Source organism: Ranitomeya variabilis, chromosome 2 (assembly GCF_051348905.1).
Source record: "Ranitomeya variabilis isolate aRanVar5 chromosome 2, aRanVar5.hap1, whole genome shotgun sequence".
Classification (NCBI taxonomy): Eukaryota; Metazoa; Chordata; class Amphibia; order Anura; family Dendrobatidae; genus Ranitomeya; species Ranitomeya variabilis.
In genome coordinates this window covers 949,618,647-949,637,770 of record NC_135233.1, presented here as the reverse complement: position 1 = coordinate 949,637,770, position 19,124 = coordinate 949,618,647, and the positions used below count along the sequence as shown (strand labels likewise).

General features: G+C 44.4%; 1 protein-coding gene across 3 annotated transcripts in view; it reads left to right on the top strand.

The window, feature by feature from the left end:
- Positions 1-19,124, top strand: part of RHBDD1 (rhomboid domain containing 1) — a 232,020-nt gene that overhangs the window by 191,652 nt on the left and 21,244 nt on the right. The window lies entirely within an intron of this gene.

The following is a 19,124-nucleotide window of genomic DNA, read 5'->3' as shown; positions in this document are numbered from 1 at the left end:
ATACTCCACAATCTGTTGTTTCTCAGCAGCCGACACATCCTTTTTCTTTCCCATTTTGGCAAAAAATGTAGGGTGCTTAATAATGTGGAACAGCCTTCTTAAGTAGTCTTGCCTTTATTTGGACACACCTGCCAAACTAATTTGCACAGGTATCTGCAATTGCTTTTAGTGATATAAAGAGCCCCGACACACATCACCATCAATGAGTTTAAATGACAAACAAAAAAATTCTAACCTTATCACTCCTGAACTCTTTGTGCATAATAATTTGGAACACAGTGTATATACAGTATGTGTATATATATATATATATATATATATATATATATATATATATATATATATATATATACAGTATATATATATATATATATATATACAGTATATATATATTTGTAAGATCCGTCATTCCTGTTATATGTTGAATTCTTTGTTTTTCTCCTTAGGAAAACTCCTTTAAAAAGGCCATAAAGGCCTAAATGGTGGGAATATTATTTCTGTTTATTCATTTTTCGGCTGTGAACCACAATAAACTACAAAATATTTAATTTTCCATCATATGGACTGAGTCCTTTTGGATATATTTTGTGTGCTTAAGGTCGTCTTCATTATTTTGACTTTATTTTTCCTTCAGAGCACCAATCTGGTTATTTTTAGAGTGCATTTGAGCTTTGATCTCTATAGTATCTTATAAAAATGAACAAGGGCTGGATTGGGCAAACCTCAAATACATTGTCTTTTTTGTGCAGGTGTATTCTCATGCACCTCTTCAAAACCACACATGGGTATACGCTTCCTGATTTGGTCTGTTTGGTGTTCTCCTCCTCCTTATCCTCATCCTCATGATCCACAAACATACGAACACCAGGGTGAACATATTCCGTGATGCAAAAGTCCCTCATTTATTGTGCAGGTGTGTCTATAATGCCCATAAAATATTTTTAATAAATGTACCCCCCATGGGGAAATGTTTGTCAGCCCATGCACTTCGTGTATGGGCATTACAAGTCTAGGAGACCTGCTCCTTTACATTGGGCCTAGTTTTTCATGAGGCCTTCATCAATGTCTCATCATTCTCCGCCACTAGATCACCAGGGTTAATGTGTTCTGTGCTGCTACAGCCAGTCCAATTTTTGGCAGGTGTGTCTATGATGCCCATAAAATATTTTAAAACAATGTACCCCCCATGGGGAAATGGTTGTCAGCCCATGCACTTCGTGTATGTGCATTATAAGTCTAGGAGACCTGCTCCTTTACATTGGGCCTAGTTTTAATGAGGCCTTCATCAATGTCTCATTATTCTCCACCACTGGATCACCAGGGTTAACATGTTCTGTGCTCCTACCGCCAGTCCAATTTTTGGCAAGGGTGTCTATGATGCCCATAAAATATTTTTTTTAAATTTACCCCCCATGGGGAAATGTTTGTCAGCCCTTGCACTTTGTATATGGCCATTACAAGTCTTGAAGACACTCTCCTTTAAATTGCCCTTAGTTTTTAATGAGGCCTTCCTCCACGTCTCATCATCCACCGCTAGTGGTCACTGATGAGCGAACGTGCTCGCCACTACTCTGTACTTGCCCGAATATCACTATGCTCGGTGTACTCGGCAGGAACTGAGCATTTCCGGAATTATTAGGCAGGAGCCTGTGTCTCCGCCCTGCAATTTTGGCGCTCTTTACAGCGCCAATAACCATGCAGGGATTATCTGCCATGCACTGTAATACTGCAGCCATCTTTGTTGTGGTATTACAGTGATTGGCTGGCCGCACAGCATCATCAGGTCTATAAGACCTGGCGTCGCCCTGCTCGGCACATTCTGCTCCGGACTCAGCTAGTGTAGGGAGAGTTGCTGCTAAGATAGGGACCGATTAGTTCTTTTATTAGTTAGTGTGGGTGTACTAGTGTTCAATCCACAGATCCTGATAAACCAACAGTACTTTTTAGGGCTATTTCGGGGGTACATAGATCATTGTGCTAGGTAGGCAGGGGAGTCTATGTGCACATATCCACATCACTGAAAGGAGGCATGCAGGCACTGTATGTGAGTCTATAGATGTCCCTGCATACATCATAATGCTCCATTACTGTCTGCTGCTGCGTATTTTATATATACCTAGCTGCAGGTATCCCTGGCCATGATTTTTTGTTTGGCACCTTATACCTGCAAATGTTAGTGCAAAGCAATCCTGAGCCCCATATTTTTCAACATTTATTTGCTTGGTCACACTGCAGACTACAGCCAGATAATTTTAATATAAGAGCATTAACCCCTTAATCCCATCTGACGTACTATACCGTCGAGGTGGGGTGGGCCTTAATTCCCACCGACGGTATAGTACGTCATACTGTTTAATGCGACATCGCGACTTAAGTCGCGGTGATCGCATTAAATTGCCGGTGCCATCTTACCTGGATGAAGATGGCGCCGACATCCCCGGGCCTGGCTCCGCCCCCCAGGCCTCTGGATCGCTGTGATTGGCTATTCAATTCTGAACAGCCAATCACAGCGTTCCTCATTGTTTCAGCCAATCGGAGCGGCTGAAACAATGAGGTCGCAGGCTAGGATCGAGTACCGATGTACTCGATCCTAGGGCCGGTGCCTGGCAACGCCAGGCACCGGCACAACCCCCCGGATTGGCGTGATCGCCGATCGTATCGATCGCGCCAATCGCAAGGCACAGCGGCGGTATTACCGCCGCTGTGCCCTGCTGTACTGGTCTGGATCGGTGCTGCAATAGCACCGATCGTAGGCCAGAGCCTAGTGCAGGCCCAGCAGGGCCTGCAGGAGCTGATTGACGCGATCAATGCGATCGACGATCGCGCCAATCACAGGGCACAGCGGCGGTAATACCGCCGCTGTGCCCTTCTGTACCGTACGCCCTGCTCCCTGCTGTCCCCCGGTGTAGCGGCCTGGATCGGTGCTGCAATGGCACCGATCACAGGCCAGTGATTAGTGCAGGCCCAGCAGGGCCTGCAGGTGCTGATTGGCGCGATCGATGCGATCGACGATCGCGCCAATCACAGGGCACAGCGGCGGTCACGTTGTGACCGCTGTGTGTGCCCTGCTGGTGACCTGGCAGTGACCTGCCTAGGATAGGAGAGATCCAAGGCAGTTGCCATGGTCACCAAGCCCTGCAGGGATTGGTGGGATCGATGTTATCATTCGATCCCACCAATGACAGCTCACAGCAGCGGTGTGACCGCTCTGTGACCTGTCTGTCACCTGCAGGTGACCTGTGTGACCGCTCTGCAGGGGTCCTCACTCTAGCTGAGGGACTCCTGCTGAGCGGTCACACAGCCAGATCCTGTCTTGCTGGGCCTTGTGGTGCTACAGAAGCCTGTAACACCACAATCCCCTGCGATACAAAAAAAGCGAAAGAAAGAAGAAAGAAAACCAAAGAAAGAAGAGAGACTACAAAAGGTAAGTGCTAACAGCCCCTACCTGGTCTCACTTCACCCCCCCATCCCCCTCCATCCACCCCCCCATCCCCCCCTCCATCCACCCATCCCCCCTCCCCCTTCCCCCCTCTTTTTTACCCCCTCCGTCCCTCTTTGCGTCGCCGCCGTGCGCACTTTTAGCAGCCGCCGAGCGTTGATTGGTGACGCAGTTCACTGATCAACACTCGTGCTCGCTTTTTTTTCAGCAGCCCCCTTTGCCCAATTCCGTACACCCATCCCGCAGCCGCCAAACTTTGATAAGTGACGCAGTTCACTTATCAGAGCTTGTGCCTGCCGTTTTTTCTTTTTTTTTTTCACCACACCTGTGCGCACACCCAGCAGCCGCCGAACTTTGATAAGTGACGCGGTTCACTTATCAAAGCTCTCGTGCCTGCCGTTTTCTTTTTTTTTTTTTTTACACATCCCCATGCGCTCACCCAGCCTCCGCATCTGACCCTTGCCTTCCTTTTCTTTTTTTTTCATCACATCTCCGGGCGCTCACCCCGCCGCATCTAACCCGTGCTTTCCTTTTTTTTTTTCCCCACATCTCCGTGCGCTCACCCCGCCGCGTCTAACCCGTGCTTTCCTTTTTCTTTTTTTTTTTTTTTTTCCCCACATCTCCGTGCGCTCACCCCGCCGCGTCTAACCCGTGCTTTTTTTTCTTTTTTTCTCACATCCCTGTGCACGCACCCAGCAGCCGCTGAACTTTGATAAGTGACGTGGTTCATTTATCAGAGCTCTCGTGCCTGCGTTTTTTTTTTTCACATCCCCATTCACACACCCAGCAGCCACTGAACTTTGGTAAGTGACGCGGTTCATTTATCAGAGCTCTCATGCCTGCGTTTTTTTTTTTTCACATCCCCGTTCACACACCCAGCAGCCGCCAAACTTTGATAAGTGACGCGGTTCACTTATCAGAGCTAGGGCCTGCTGTTTTATACTTTTCTTTCACAGGTATTTTTTTTTTCCTTTAGCTTTTTCTTTTCAGAGTAGTTTGCACCAAACACTATCCCCCCACACTTACACAGTTACCAATAAAGTGCACCCAAGCACCACACTTACAAAAAAAATGTCCCGCTCATCTCGTTTGTCCCAACAGCGCTATTCAGCGGAGGAGGCATATTCTTTCCTTGCCTCCGACACTGATAGCGAGGGAGAGGATCCCACTTTTCTTTATTTTTCTGATTCTTCCTCATCCTCTTCCCACTCCTCATCTTCCTCCTCCGGCCCTGCGGAACCGCCACGCAGACGCCGCAGGACAGAAGATGAGGCTAGGCCCATCGTTGATGAAGATGAAGATGAAGCGCCCACCATTGCTGAAGACGAACCAGCGCACCCCACTGCGGACCCCATATGGACCTCGCCACCTGAAAATTACGAGCCACTGATTCCTGATTTTGTGGCAGAATCAGGAATCAAGTTTGACACCACCGGCCTCACAGAACTAGACTTTTTCAAAGTCTTTTTCTCTGAGGCTTTCGTCAACCTCATGGTGGAGCAAACTAATCTGTATGCTCGGCAATTTTTGGACCAAAACTCGGGTTCATCATATTCTAACTGGTCTCCTGTAGACGCAGTTGAAATGATGCAGTTTTGGGGCCTGGTCCTCCACATGGGGATCCTGAAGAAGCCTGAACTTCGGCAATATTGGAGTGTGGATATTTTATATAACACTCCAGTATTCCGAATGGTCATGACCCGGACGCGCTTTGAGGCCATCCATAAGTTCCTGCATTACAACGATAATGCACGGTGTCCCGCACGTGATGACCCCAACTTTGACCGTCTGTTCAAAGTTCGGCCGGTCATCGAACACTTCAACAAAAAGTTTGCAGAAGTGTACGTGCCTCAAAGGGACATCTGCGTGGATGAGTCCTTAATTCATTTTAAGGGGCGGCTTAGATTCCGTCAATACCTGCCCAGCAAGAGGGCCAGGTACGGAATCAAACTCTACAAGCTGTGTGAGAGTACCTCAGGGTACACCCACAGCTTTAGAGTCTACGAAGGGAAGGACAGCAGGATTGAACCGCCTGAGTGTCCTTCTATCCTGGGAGTGAGTGGGAAAATTGTGTGGGATTTGGTGCACCCACTGCTGGATAAAGGTTATCACCTCTATACCGATAACTTTTATTCCAGCATCCCACTCTACAAATCTCTCTTTGCGCGAGGTACCGCAGCTTGCGTTACTGTCCGCAAAAATCAGAGAGGCCTCCCGAAGACGCTACTTGGGCAGATTCTCAGAAAAGGCGAGAGCAAAGCCCAATGTAGCGACCACCTGCTGGTTGTCAAGTACAAGGACAAAAGGGATGTCCTTCTGTTGACCACCATACACGGTGATGGCAGCGCCCTCAGCACTGTACGGGGTACCTCTGCACAGGTCTGCAAACCGGACTGTGTACTGGGGTACAACAAAAACATGGGGGGCGTTGATCTCTCCGATCAACTCCTCCAACCATACAGTGCTTTGAGAAAGGCCAGGGTGTGGTACAAAAAGCTGTCCGTGCACATCGTACAAATGGCAATGCTCAACGCTTTCCTGCTGTCACGATGTGCACGCAACACCGATACGTCGTACCTTCATTTCCAGGAGGTAGTGGTTAAGGCCCTGATGTTTGGCACGAGGGAAGGAGCGGGCTCCAGTACTTCTGGAACTGAAGGTGCACGTGTCGTACCAGGCCAGCATTTTCCTGGGGTGGTCCCGCCAACTGAAAAAAAAGGTAAGCCGCAAAAAAGGTGCCGAGTGTGCTACAAAAGAGGAATTCGAAGTGACACCATCTATCAATGCGACACCTGCCCCGACAAACCTGGCCTGTGTATGAAGGATTGCTTTAAATTGTACCACACCTCCATGCACTACTAATTTACTTTACAGGAAATAGAATAATTCCAAAGTTGGCACATCTAGGTAAGTTCTCTGGGGGTCTACTTTCCAAAATGTTGTCACTTGTGGGTTTTTTTCCTGTTTAGGCACATCAGGGGCTCTGCAAACGGAACATGACGCCCGCAGACGATTCCATCAAAGTCTGCATTCAAAAACGTCAGTACTTCCCTTTCGAGCCCCAACGTGTGCCCAAACAGTTTTTTCCCACATGTGGGGTACCAGCGTACTCAGGGCAAATTGGACAACAACTTTTGTGGTCCAATTTCTCCTGTTACCCTTGGGAAATTAAAAAATTGGGGACTAAAAGATCATTTTTGTGGGCAAAAAATAGGATTTTTTATTTTCCCGCACGGGCGGTATAAACTTTAGTGAAACACTTGGGGGTTCAAAGTTCTCACCACACATCTAGACAAGTTCCTTAGGAGGTCTAGTTTCCAAATTGGGGTCACTTGTGGGGGATTTCCACTTTTTAGGCACATCAGGGGCTCGTCAAATGGAACGTGACGGCCGCAGAAGATTCCATCAAAGCCTGCGTTCCAAAACGTCACTACTTCCCTTCCGAGCCCTGACGTGTGCCCAAACAGTAGTTTTCTCCCACATGTGGGGTACCAGCGTACTCAGGGCAAATTGGACAACAACTTTTGTGGTCCAATTTCTCCTGTTACCCTTGGGAAATTAAAAAATTGGGGACTAAAAAATCATTTTTGTGGGCAAAAAATAGGATTTTTTATTTTCCCGCACGGGCGGTATAAACTTCTGTGAAGCACTTGGGGGATAAAAGTGCTCACCACACATCTAGATAAGTTCCTTAGGGGATCTAGTTTCCAAAATGGGGTCACTTGTGGGGGGTTTCCACTGTTTAGGCACATCAGGGGCTCACCAAACGCGACATGGCGTCCAATCTCAATTCCAGCTAATTTTAGCTTGAAAAAGTCTTATGGCGCTCCTTCCTTTCTGAGCCCTGCCATGCGCCCAAACAGTGGTTCCGCCCCACATATGGGGTATTGGCGTACTCAGGACAAATTGGACTACAACTTTTGTGGTCCAATTTCTTCAGTTACCCTTGTGAAAATTAAAAATTGGGGACTAAACCATCATGTTTGTGGAAAAAATAAGTTTTTTTATTTTCACGTACGGGCGGTATAAACTTCTGTGAAGCACTTGGGGGATAAAAGTGCTCACCACACATCTAGATAAGTTCCTTAGGGGGTCTAGTTTCCAAAATGGGGTCACTTGTGGGGGGTTTCCACTGTTTAGGCACATCAGGGGCTCACCAAACGCGAAATGGCGTCCAATCTCAATTCCAGCTAATTTTAGCTTGAGAAAGTCTTATGGCGCTCCTTCCCTTCTGAGCCCTGCCATGCGCCCGAACAGTGGTTCCGCCCCACATATGGGGTATTGGCGTACTCAGGACAAATTGGACTACAACTTTTGTGGTCCAATTTCTTCAGTTACCCTTGTGAAAATTAAAAATTGGGGACTAAACCATCATGTTTGTGGAAAAAATACGTTTTTTTATTTTCACGTACGGGCGGTATAAACTTCTGTGAAGCACTTGGGGGATAAAAGTGCTCACCACACATCTAGATAAGTTCCTTAGGGGGTCTAGTTTCCAAAATGGGGTCACTTGTGGGGGGTTTCCACTGTTTAGGCACATCAGGGGCTCACCAAACGCGACATGGCGTCCAATCTCAATTCCAGCTAATTTTAGCTTGAAAAAGTCTTATGGCGCTCCTTCCCTTCTGAGCCCTGCCATGCGCCCAAACAGTGGTTCCGCCCCACATATGGGGTATTGGCGTACTCAGGACAAATTGGACTACAACTTTTGTGGTCCAATTTCTTCAGTTACCCTTGTGAAAATTAAAAATTGGGGACTAAACCATCATGTTTGTGGAAAAAATACGTTTTTTTATTTTCACGTACGGGCGGTATAAACTTCTGTGAAGCACTTGGGGGATAAAAGTGCTCACCACACATCTAGATAAGTTCCTTAGGGGGTCTAGTTTCCAAAATGGGGTCACTTGTGGGGGGTTTCCACTGTTTAGGCACATCAGGGGCTCACCAAACGCGACATGGCGTCCAATCTCAATTCCAGCTAATTTTAGCTTGAAAAAGTCTTATGGCGCTCCTTCCCTTCTGAGCCCTGCCATGCGCCCAAACAGTGGTTCCGCCCCACATATGGGGTATTGGCGTACTCAGGACAAATTGGACTACAACTTTTGTGGTCCAATTTCTTCAGTTACCCTTGTGAAAATTAAAAATTGGGGACTAAACCATCATGTTTGTGGAAAAAATCGTTTTTTTTATTTTCACGTACGGGCGGTATAAACTTCTGTGAAGCACTTGGGGGATAAAAGTGCTCACCACACATCTAGATAAGTTCCTTAGGGGGTCTAGTTTCCAAAATGGGGTCACTTGTGGGGGGTTTCCACTGTTTAGGCACATCAGGGGCTCACCAAACGCGACATGGCGTCCAATCTCAATTCCAGCTAATTTTAGCTTGAAAAAGTCTTATGGCGCTCCTTCCCTTCTGAGCCCTGCCATGTGCCTAAACAGTGGTTCCGCCCCACATATGGGGTATTGGCGTACTCAGGACAAATTGGACTACAACTTTTGTGGTCCAATTTCTTCAGTTACCCTTGTGAAAATTAAAAATTGGGGACTAAACCATCATGTTTGTGGAAAAAATACGTTTTTTTATTTTCACGTACGGGCGGTATAAACTTCTGTGAAGCACTTGGGGGATAAAAGTGCTCACCACACATCTAGATAAGTTCCTTAGGGGGTCTAGTTTCCAAAATGGGGTCACTTGTGGGGGGTTTCCACTGTTTAGGCACATCAGGGGCTCACCAAACGCGACATGGCGTCCAATCTCAATTCCAGCTAATTTTAGCTTGAAAAAGTCTTATGGCGCTCCTTCCCTTCTGAGCCCTGCCATGCGCCCAAACAGTGGTTCCGCCCCACATATGGGGTATTGGCGTACTCAGGACAAATTGGACTACAACTTTTGTGGTCCAATTTCTTCAGTTACCCTTGTGAAAATTAAAAATTGAGGACTAAACCATCATGTTTGTGGAAAAAATACGTTTTTTTATTTTCACGTACGGGCGGTATAAACTTCTGTGAAGCACTTGGGGGATAAAAGTGCTCACCACACATCTAGATAAGTTCCTTAGGGGGTCTAGTTTCCAAAATGGGGTCACTTGTGGGGGGTTTCCACTGTTTAGGCACATCAGGGGCTCACCAAACGCGACATGGCGTCCGATCTCAATTCCAGCTAATTTTAGCTTGAAGAAGTCAAATGGCGCTCCTTCCCTTCTGAGCCCTGCCATGAGCCCAAACAGTGGTACCCCCCCACATATGGGGTATCAGCGTACTCAGGACAAATTGGACAACAACTTTTGCAGTCCAATTTCTCCTGTTACCTTTGGGAAAATAAAAAAAATGTTGCTAAAAGATCGTTTTCATGACTAAAAAGTTAAATTTTCATTTTTTCCTTCAACATTGCTTTAGCTCTCATGAAGCACCAGAAGGGTTAATAAACTTCTTGGATGTGGTTTTGATCAGCTTGAGGGGTGCAGTTTTTAGAATGGTGTCACTTTTGGGTATTTTTTGCTATATAGACCCCTAAATGTGACTTCAAATGTGAGGTGGTCCCTAAAAAAAATGGTTTTGTAAATTTTGTTGTAAAAATGAGATATTGCTGGTCAACTTTTAACCCTTATAACTCCCTAACAAAAAAAAAAATTTGTTTCCAAAATTGTGCTGATGTAAAGTAGACATGTGGGAAATGTTACTTATTAAGTATTTTGTGTGACATATCTCTGTGATTTAAGGGCATAAAAATTCAAAGTTGGAAAATTGCAAGATTTTCAAAATTTTCGCCAAATTTCCATTTTTTTTGCAAATAAACGCAGGTAATATCAAAGAAATTTTACCACTATCATGAAGTACAATATGTCACGAGAAAACAATGTCAGAATCGCCAAGATCCGTTGAAGCGTTCCAGAGTTATTACCTCATAAAGGGACAGTGGTCAGAATTGTAAAAATTGGCCCAGTCATTAACGTGCAAACCACCCTCGGGGCTTAAGGGGTTAAAATCGAACAATTTAAAACAGTTGTTTTTGTCCCAGGTATCAGATGTGAGTGGGCATAAAATTCTGGCCTTTTTTTTTGGTGTGCTATAGTTTTTTTTTTGGAGTGTCTTACAACATTTTTGGACAACATTTTGGTGACCAAAAATTCTTTAGCTGGCAAAATAAAATTTAGCTCCAGTTCTTATATATAGCACTGTGATTTGTACGCCACACGCATCGCATATCATTGCGGTAAATATTGTACAATTTTAGTACTCCAAATGTTTTATTTTAGTTTCATAGTCTACTTATTGACATAATTTTGGTGGTCCCGAAAAAATCAAGACCACATTTTGATCAGTCTGTTATCTCCGTCACGAGTCTGGTCTATCTGTGGTCTGCAAATCTTGGCTTTTCAGGCATACATTCCAGTTTTTGGTCTGCTACCCTTGGTGTATACAGTATTTTGTGGTTTTTAAAATTGTGAAAAATACAGGCCACATACTTAAACAGTCTGTTATCTCAGTCACATGTCTGGTCTATCTGTGGTCTGCAAATCTTGGCTTTTCAGGCATACATTCCAGTTTTTGGTCTGCTACCCTTGGTGTATACAGTATTTTGTGCTTTTGAAAATTTTTAAAAATACAGACCACATATTGAAACAGTCTGATATCCGTCCGACGCCCGTTCTAAAAATAGTTTTTCTTGCATACATTCCAATTTCTATCTGTATATCTATCTCTCATTCCTTCTATATATTTGTAGTCCCAAACTGTTGTATACTGTATGTTATATGTTGTATGTACTGTATGTTATATTTGTTAGGGGTCGAGTTCCCGCCTCTGCACAGGGGGAATCTCAAGCCATCTCCTCTGCGGTCTCTGGCTCAGCCTGATACTGTGTGGATGGTTTCTGCTGCTTTCCCAGGCTCAGCCATTGTAGCCAGTACTGGTCAGCGGCGAGCAGACGTCTCTGGGACTAAGTCCTGCTTTTTCCCTTCTGAGCATGCCCAAGGTAAGACCTCTCATTGGAGGTCAGGGGTCACATGCTCAGGTACTGCTGCAGCTCCCATTGGTCCTCTAGGAAGGTCCTGAAGCTGCTGCAGCTATAAAAGGTTTGCATGGCCGCATGGCCATGCGCTAGTATCACTTCATGTTATGAGCTTGCTAATTGTGGTCGCGCCTGTATGATTGTATTCAGGGACCCGGCTGAAATAAGCCCCTAGAATACTGGCACCTCCGGTGAGGAGTTTTTGTGTGCTTCTCTGTGTGCGTGACTACTGACTGCCGTCAGCTCAGCAGTTAACTGTGTTCCCCTGTAACGCTAACAGGGCACAGCGTGTTCTTTTCTGTGTGACTCAGTGAAGTAACTGAGTTCACTTATACCGCCATATAGTGCCGTCATTTTCTAGCAGCAGGTTGTCTCCTGCACGGTGGACCCCAGGCTGCAAATGCACCAATTATAACATCCATATTAACTCAGTGCGTTCCGCCAGTCCTCACAATATGTTGTATGTACTGTATGTTATATGTTGTATGTACTGTATGTTATATGTTGTATGTACTGTTGTATGTACTTTTGTATGTACTGTATGTTGTACAGGTCCTTCTCAAAAAATTAGCATATAGTGTTAAATTTCATTATTTACCATAATGTAATGATTACAATTAAACTTTCATATATTATAGATTCATTATCCACCAACTGAAATTTGTCAGGTCTTTTATTGTTTTAATACTGATGATTTTGGCATACAACTCCTGATAACCCAAAAAACCTGTCTCAATAAATTAGCATATCAAGAAAAGGTTCTCTAAACGACCTATTACCCTAATCTTCTGAATCAACTAATTAACTCTAAACACATGCAAAAGATACCTGAGGCTTTTAAAAACTCCCTGGCTGGTTCATTACTCAAAACCCCCATCATGGGTAAGACTAGCGACCTGACAGATGTCAAGAAGGCCATCATTGACACCCTCAAGCAAGAGGGTAAGACCCAGAAAGAAATTTCTCAACAAATAGGCTGTTCCCAGAGTGCTGTATCAAGGCACCTCAATGGTAAGTCTATTGGAAGGAAACAATGTGGCAGAAAACGCTGTACAACGAGAAGAGGTGACCGGACCCTGAGGAAGATTGTGGAGAAGGACCGATTCCAGACCTTGGGGAACCTGAGGAAGCAGTGGACTGAGTCTGGTGTGGAAACATCCAGAGCCACCGTGCACAGGCGTGTGCAGGAAATGGGCTACAGGTGCCGCATTCCCCAGGTAAAGCCACTTTTGAACCATAAACAGCGGCAGAAGCGCCTGACCTGGGCTACAGAGAAGCAGCACTGGACTGTTGCTAAGTGGTCCCAAGTACTTTTTTCTGATGAAAGCAAATTTTGCATGTCATTCGGAAATCAAGGTGCCAGAGTCTGGAGGAAGACTGGGGAGAAGGAAATGCCAAAATACCTGAAGTCCAGTGTCAAGTACCCACAGTCAGTGATGGTGTGGGGTGCCATGTCAGCTGCTGGTGTTGGTCCACTGTGTTTCATCAAGGGCAGGGTCAATGCAGCTAGCTATCAGAAGATTTTGGAGCACTTCATGCTTCCATCGGCTGAAATGCTTTATGGAGATGAAGATTTCATTTTTCAGCACGACCTGGCACCTGCTCACAGTGCCAAAACCACTGGTAAATGGTTTACTGACCATGGTATTACTGTGCTCAATTGGCCTGCCAACTCTCCTGACCTGAACCCCATAGAGAATCTGTGGGATATTGTGAAGAGAAAGTTGAGAGACGCAAGACCCAACACTCTGGATGAGCTTAAGGCCGCTATTGAAGCATCCTGGGCCTCCATAACATCTCAGCAGTGTCACAGGCTGATTGCCTCCATGCCACGCCGCATTGAAGCAGTCATTTCTGCCAAAGGATTCCCGACCAAGTATTGAGTGCATAACTGAACATTATTATTTGATGGTTTTTTTGTTTGGTATTAAAAAACACTTTTATTTGATTGGACGGGTGAAATATGCTAATTTATTGAGACAGGTTTTTTGGGTTATCAGGAGTTGTATGCCAAAATCATCAGTATTAAAACAATAAAAGACCTGACAAATTTCAGTTGGTGGATAATGAAGCTATAATATATGAAAGTTTAATTGTAATCATTACATTATGGTAAATAATGAAATTTAACACTATATGCTAATTTTTTGAGAAGGACCTGTATGTTCTGTATGTCATATGTTGTATGTACTGTATGTTATATGATGTATGTACTGTTGTATGTACTGTTGTATGTTGCATGTACTGTATGTTATATGTTGTATGTAATGTTGTATGTACTGTATGTTATATGTTGTAAGTACTGTTGTATGTTGTATATTCTGTTGTATGTACTGTGTGTCATATGTTGTATGTACTGTATGTGTGTTTTTTTTGCATTCAACACATTAGCCGGATGATGGGACTACTACTGTCCCATCATTGGCTAATGTGTCAATCACTGTCACTGTAGCAGGCATAGCCTGATGGGACTTCTAGTCCCATCGGACGATGCCTGCACGCACACACACATCCAAAAGCCCCCCCCCCCGGCAGACCCCCGACAGCCCCGCACAGACCCCCGACAGCCCCGCACAGATCCCTGACAGCCCCGCACAGATCCCTGACAGCCCCACACAGACCCACGACAGCCCGCACAGACCCATGACTGCCCCGCACAGACCCCCGGCAGCCCCGCACAAACCCCCCGGTAGCCCCACAGACGCCCCGACAGACCCCCGCAGACCCACGGACAGCTCGCCCGTGCACACACACACGCACAGTCTCCGCCCATACTCTGCCCACACTCCACCCACAAACTTCCTTCCTCCCGATCTGAAGCGTTTTCCCCTCTGCTAAACTGCAGATCTTTTTTACATCTGCGGTTTTGCTGCAGATGTGCCCGACTCAATGCAAGTCAATGGGTGCAGAAACACTGCAGATCCGCACAAAGAATTGACATGCCGCGGAAAAAACAATGCTGCGTTTCCGCGCGTTTTTCTCCACAGCATGTGCACAGCGGGTTGAGTTTTCCATAGGTTTCCATTTTTACTGTAAAACGCATGGGAAACTGCTGTAGATCTGCAGTGTCAAAAATGCTGCGGATCCGCGGTAAAATCCGCAACGTGAACATGGCCTTAAACAAATTTTGCATGCCTATAGTCTTGTAAGATTTCAGACGCTTGCTGTATCCTGTTAAAATAAATGAGTATACAGAAAGGTTTTGACCTTAGTGGTGACTATAGGCAGCCATTTTTCTTTTGCTTTGTTTTTTGTGTAGAGATTTTCTACAACAAAAAGAAAATTGTTCTGGAGTGTTGAAATTTAAAATAAAGAGACTTACTAGTCTACGCTAACTTTCAAAACGTCACTGATCACCCAATTGTACTCGCGGTTGGTTTGTTCTCGATGTCAGGGCTTCTCCTGTAGCTGTAATGACAAAGCCTTAGGTGGAAGGGAGCCCGCTTCTCCTGGTGTGTCAGTGGCATGCATGAAGGGCCTTGCTCATTAGCTAATCCAGCTCACTTCACAGCAGCAGCTGGTACTGAGACCGAGAAGGGGGCTGGCTTAGCCAATAGTAATGTAAAAAACATGAGAATAGGATCCATCCATTTCTGAATGAAGACCACCACACGTCAGCTGACAAAGTGAGAAGGTCTTTGTAAATAGTACATAGAGGAAGTGAAATTCTTTGTCGGCACGGTCATTATCCCCACTCCTATGTGGCAGACTGACTCATTTATGAAAAGCAAAGTGTGATTCATATTACATGTGTGAATACTGTAGAACCATAAATCTCACTCGGTGTTAAGGGTTGCAGAACAAACATTGCCACAGGCGGCAACATTGAAGATGTACATTTTTTCCACAGGAATGTTATACTTTGTCTGCACCAAAGATGAGCGGAAAATATTTGTCTGCTTGCCATAATTTAGATTGTTATATAAGCTGTGAATTAACATTTATAATCTATATGAATGTAAATATGGTTATTCAGTCAGCTTGTACAACCACAGTGCCAAATGTGCCCATCAATTCAGCCAAAATATAAGGGCAGAGGTACAAGAAGGGAAGTACTCCTCTATGATGTCCATGTGCTCTAAAGGGAGCTATGGGCAAGGGTTAATTAGAGGGGGACCTATGGGCAAGAGTCTAAATAGACAACTGCTAACTAGGAATTGTAACATACATTCACAAATGTAACAAAAATGCTTAGTTCAGTTTTACTAGCCTTAGTGTTTCTGGTCTTAACTATGATAATATTATTAAGGAGCAGGGCTGTGTTGGAGAGTAATGGCAGCTATATAATACTCCCATTATTTATGAACTGTAACGTGTTTAACATAAGCCTTTATCTGAGCGGAGAATTAGCAATGTATACAGCATGTAAGGGAGTTATGTCCACTGTTTAACTTACCCTACACGAAGATTTATTCAACACTACTACGTTTCTTTTAAGAGAACCTGACAGCGGATACATGCTGAACTACAGGCATCGTGTATCAGGCACCGCCTGTATGATTTCAGCTATATATGTTTGCCTCTGAAAAGCTCCAGCATTTCCCAGAAAAACATAATTTAAAGGACTTACCCTCATGTATATTTTTTATTATATCTGTTTATATATGTGTAGCGGTGCCTGAATGACACTGCGGGGCATTAATCAAATACGGTATGGTAGACGAGGAGGCGGAATTAAAACACCGGTTTTATTGAAATACGGTAGCCCCATTAGTCGTCACATTTTTCATTGTGGGTCCTGGCAAATTGTAGGTGGGCTTTTTTGTACGTAGGCTTTAAGAGAGGCTTCCTTCATGGAAGCAGTAGTGAATGGTGAGATATGGAGGCTGAAAGTTTACATTGGGCTTTGTGTGTAGAAAAAAATATATACAATATATACAGCTCTGGCAAAAATTAAGAGACCGCCACATCAAAACCCTGCCATGAGCAGCCCAATCTCCAGACCTGAACCCCATTGAAAACCTCTGGAATGTAATCAAGAGGATGATGGATAGTCACAAGCCATCAAAGAAGAACTGCTTGCATTTTTGTGCTAGGAGAAGTGTGAAAGACTGGTGGAAAGCATGCCGAGACGCATGAAAGCTGTGATTAAAAATCATGGTTATTCCACAAAATATTGATTTCTGAACTCTTCCAGAGTTACAACATTAGTATTGTTGTTTCTAAATGATTATGAACTTGTTTTCTTTGATTATTTAATTTTGACCATTTTTCTGTTTCAGAAAAAAATACAAAATGTATTGCTTGCAAATTTCGGAGACATGTTGTCAGAAGTTTATGGAATAAAAGAACAATTTACATTTTACTCAAAAATATACCTATGAAGAGAATAATCAGACAAACTGAACATTTTGCAGTGGTCTTTTTTGCCAGAGCTGTATTTTGTACACACACACACACACACATGGAATAATAAGTATTTGATACACTGCCGATTTTGCAAGTTTTCCCACCTCCCAGGAATGGAGTGGTCTGTAGTTTTTATCATAGGTACACTTCAACTATAAAAGACAATCTAAAAATAAAAAGGCAGAAAATCACATTGTATGATTTTTAAATAATTAAATTGCATTTTATTGCATTAAATAAGTATTTCATCACCTGCCAACCAACAAGAATCATGGCTCTCACAGACCTGTTAGTTTTTCTGTAAGGCTGCTTTCACACTAGTGTCGGCACGGGGCCGTCGCTATGCGTCGGCCCGACATACCGACGCGCGTTGTGAAAATAATGCCCAACGTGGGCAGCGGAAGCAGTCTTATGACGCTTCCGCTGCCCCATTGTGAGGTCCGGGGAGGAGGGGGCGGAGTTTCGGCCGCGCATGCGCGGTCAAAAATTGCAGACACGACGCGCAAAAAAACGTTACATGTAACTTTTTTTGTGCCGACGGTCTGCCAAAACACGACGCAACCGTCGCACGACGGTTGCGACATGTGGCGATACGTCGCAATGTGTCGGTAATGTAAGTCTATGGGGAAAAAACGCATCCTGCAGGCAACTTTGCAGGATGCGTTTTTTTTCCTAAACGACGCATTGCGACGTATTACAAACGACGCTAGTGTGAAAGTAGCTTAAGAAGCCCTCCTACTCTGCACTCATTACCTGTATTAATTGCACCTGTTTGAGTGTGTGGACAGGTGTCCTTTATACAGGTAATGAGTTCAATCAATCACACTCCAACCTCTACACCATGACCAAGACCAAATAGCTGTCTAAGGACATCAGGGACAAAATTGTAGACCTTTTTTGGTATCAACTCCACTCACCATGTTTGGAGGAAGGATAAGTATAACCCGAAGAACACCTTCCCAACCGTGAAGTGTGGTGGGGGAAACATGATACTTTGGGGATGCTCCTCCTCTATATCATCTAGATGGTTATTGACACACTTCAAACGGGCCTGGACATGTGCTGGCATGAGTAGTGGGACCTTGCGTACCCTGCAGGATTTCAATCCATGACGGCGTAGTGTGTTACTGTCACAGGTTCCTTCTCCGGTATCACACAATCAACAGAGCAAGAGAATAGTGAACAATCCCAAGAACTTTATTTAGGCAAAAGTACGAAAGGTCCATATAATCCACCACACAAAGGATAAAATATTCCAGAACACAAATGCAGTTCAGTTACAGAATAAAAATCCAACAATCCAGCACAGAGGATAACAGTCCATATTCCCTTCTTTCTCTCTCTGATGTGCTGTGTTCACTTCATAGTTCCAAACAAGACTGATCTGTGTCTCACCTCCCCATTCACAGGTTAGGGGGGTGGGTCTCAGGGGCTCATTGTTTCAACAAGCTAGGTCAACATGTCATTAGCATATTAGCAAACAACATATTCACTGACTCTGTGGAGAGATAACAATACAGAACTGTGGGGAGAATATCAGATGGCAAATAACAACTCAACACCATGAAAATAAGTAAAACAGAAATATACACAAAATGATACCCACATAGCATATCACACCATCACCTTTACTAACAGTAATGTTTGAGATTGTGGGCCCAGCTCTCTTCAGTTCATAGACCAGGTCCTCCCCTGTAGTTATGTGCTGATTCCTGACCTTTCCCAGAATCATCCTTACCCCAGGAGGCGAGATCGTGCATAGAGCCCCAGACCGTGGAAGATTGACAGTCCTTTGTTTCTTCCATTTTCTATGAATTGTTCCAACAGTTGTTGCCTTCTCACCAAGCTGCTTGCCTATTATCCTGTAGCCGATCCCAGCCTTTCATAGATCTACAATTCTTTCCCTGGTGTCCTTACACAGTTCTTTGGCATTGGCCATGGTGGAGAGGTTGGAGTGTGATTGATTATGTGGACAGGTGTCTTTTACACAGGTAACAAGTTCAAACAGGTGCAATTAATGCAGATAATGAGTGCAGAGTGGTAGGGCTTCTTAAGAAAAACTAACAGGTCTGTGATAGCCAACATTCTTGCTGGTTGGTAGGTGATCAAATATTTATTTTATGCAATAAAATGCAATTTAATGATTTAAAAATCATACAATGTGATTTTATGTTTTTTATTTAGAGTCTGTCTTTCACAGGTGAAGTGTACCTACGATAAAAATTGCAGACCTCTCCATTCTTTGTAGGTGGGGAAAACTTGCAAAATTAGCAGAGTATCAAATAGTTATTTTTTCCACTGTATATGTGTTTTACCTTAACTTCA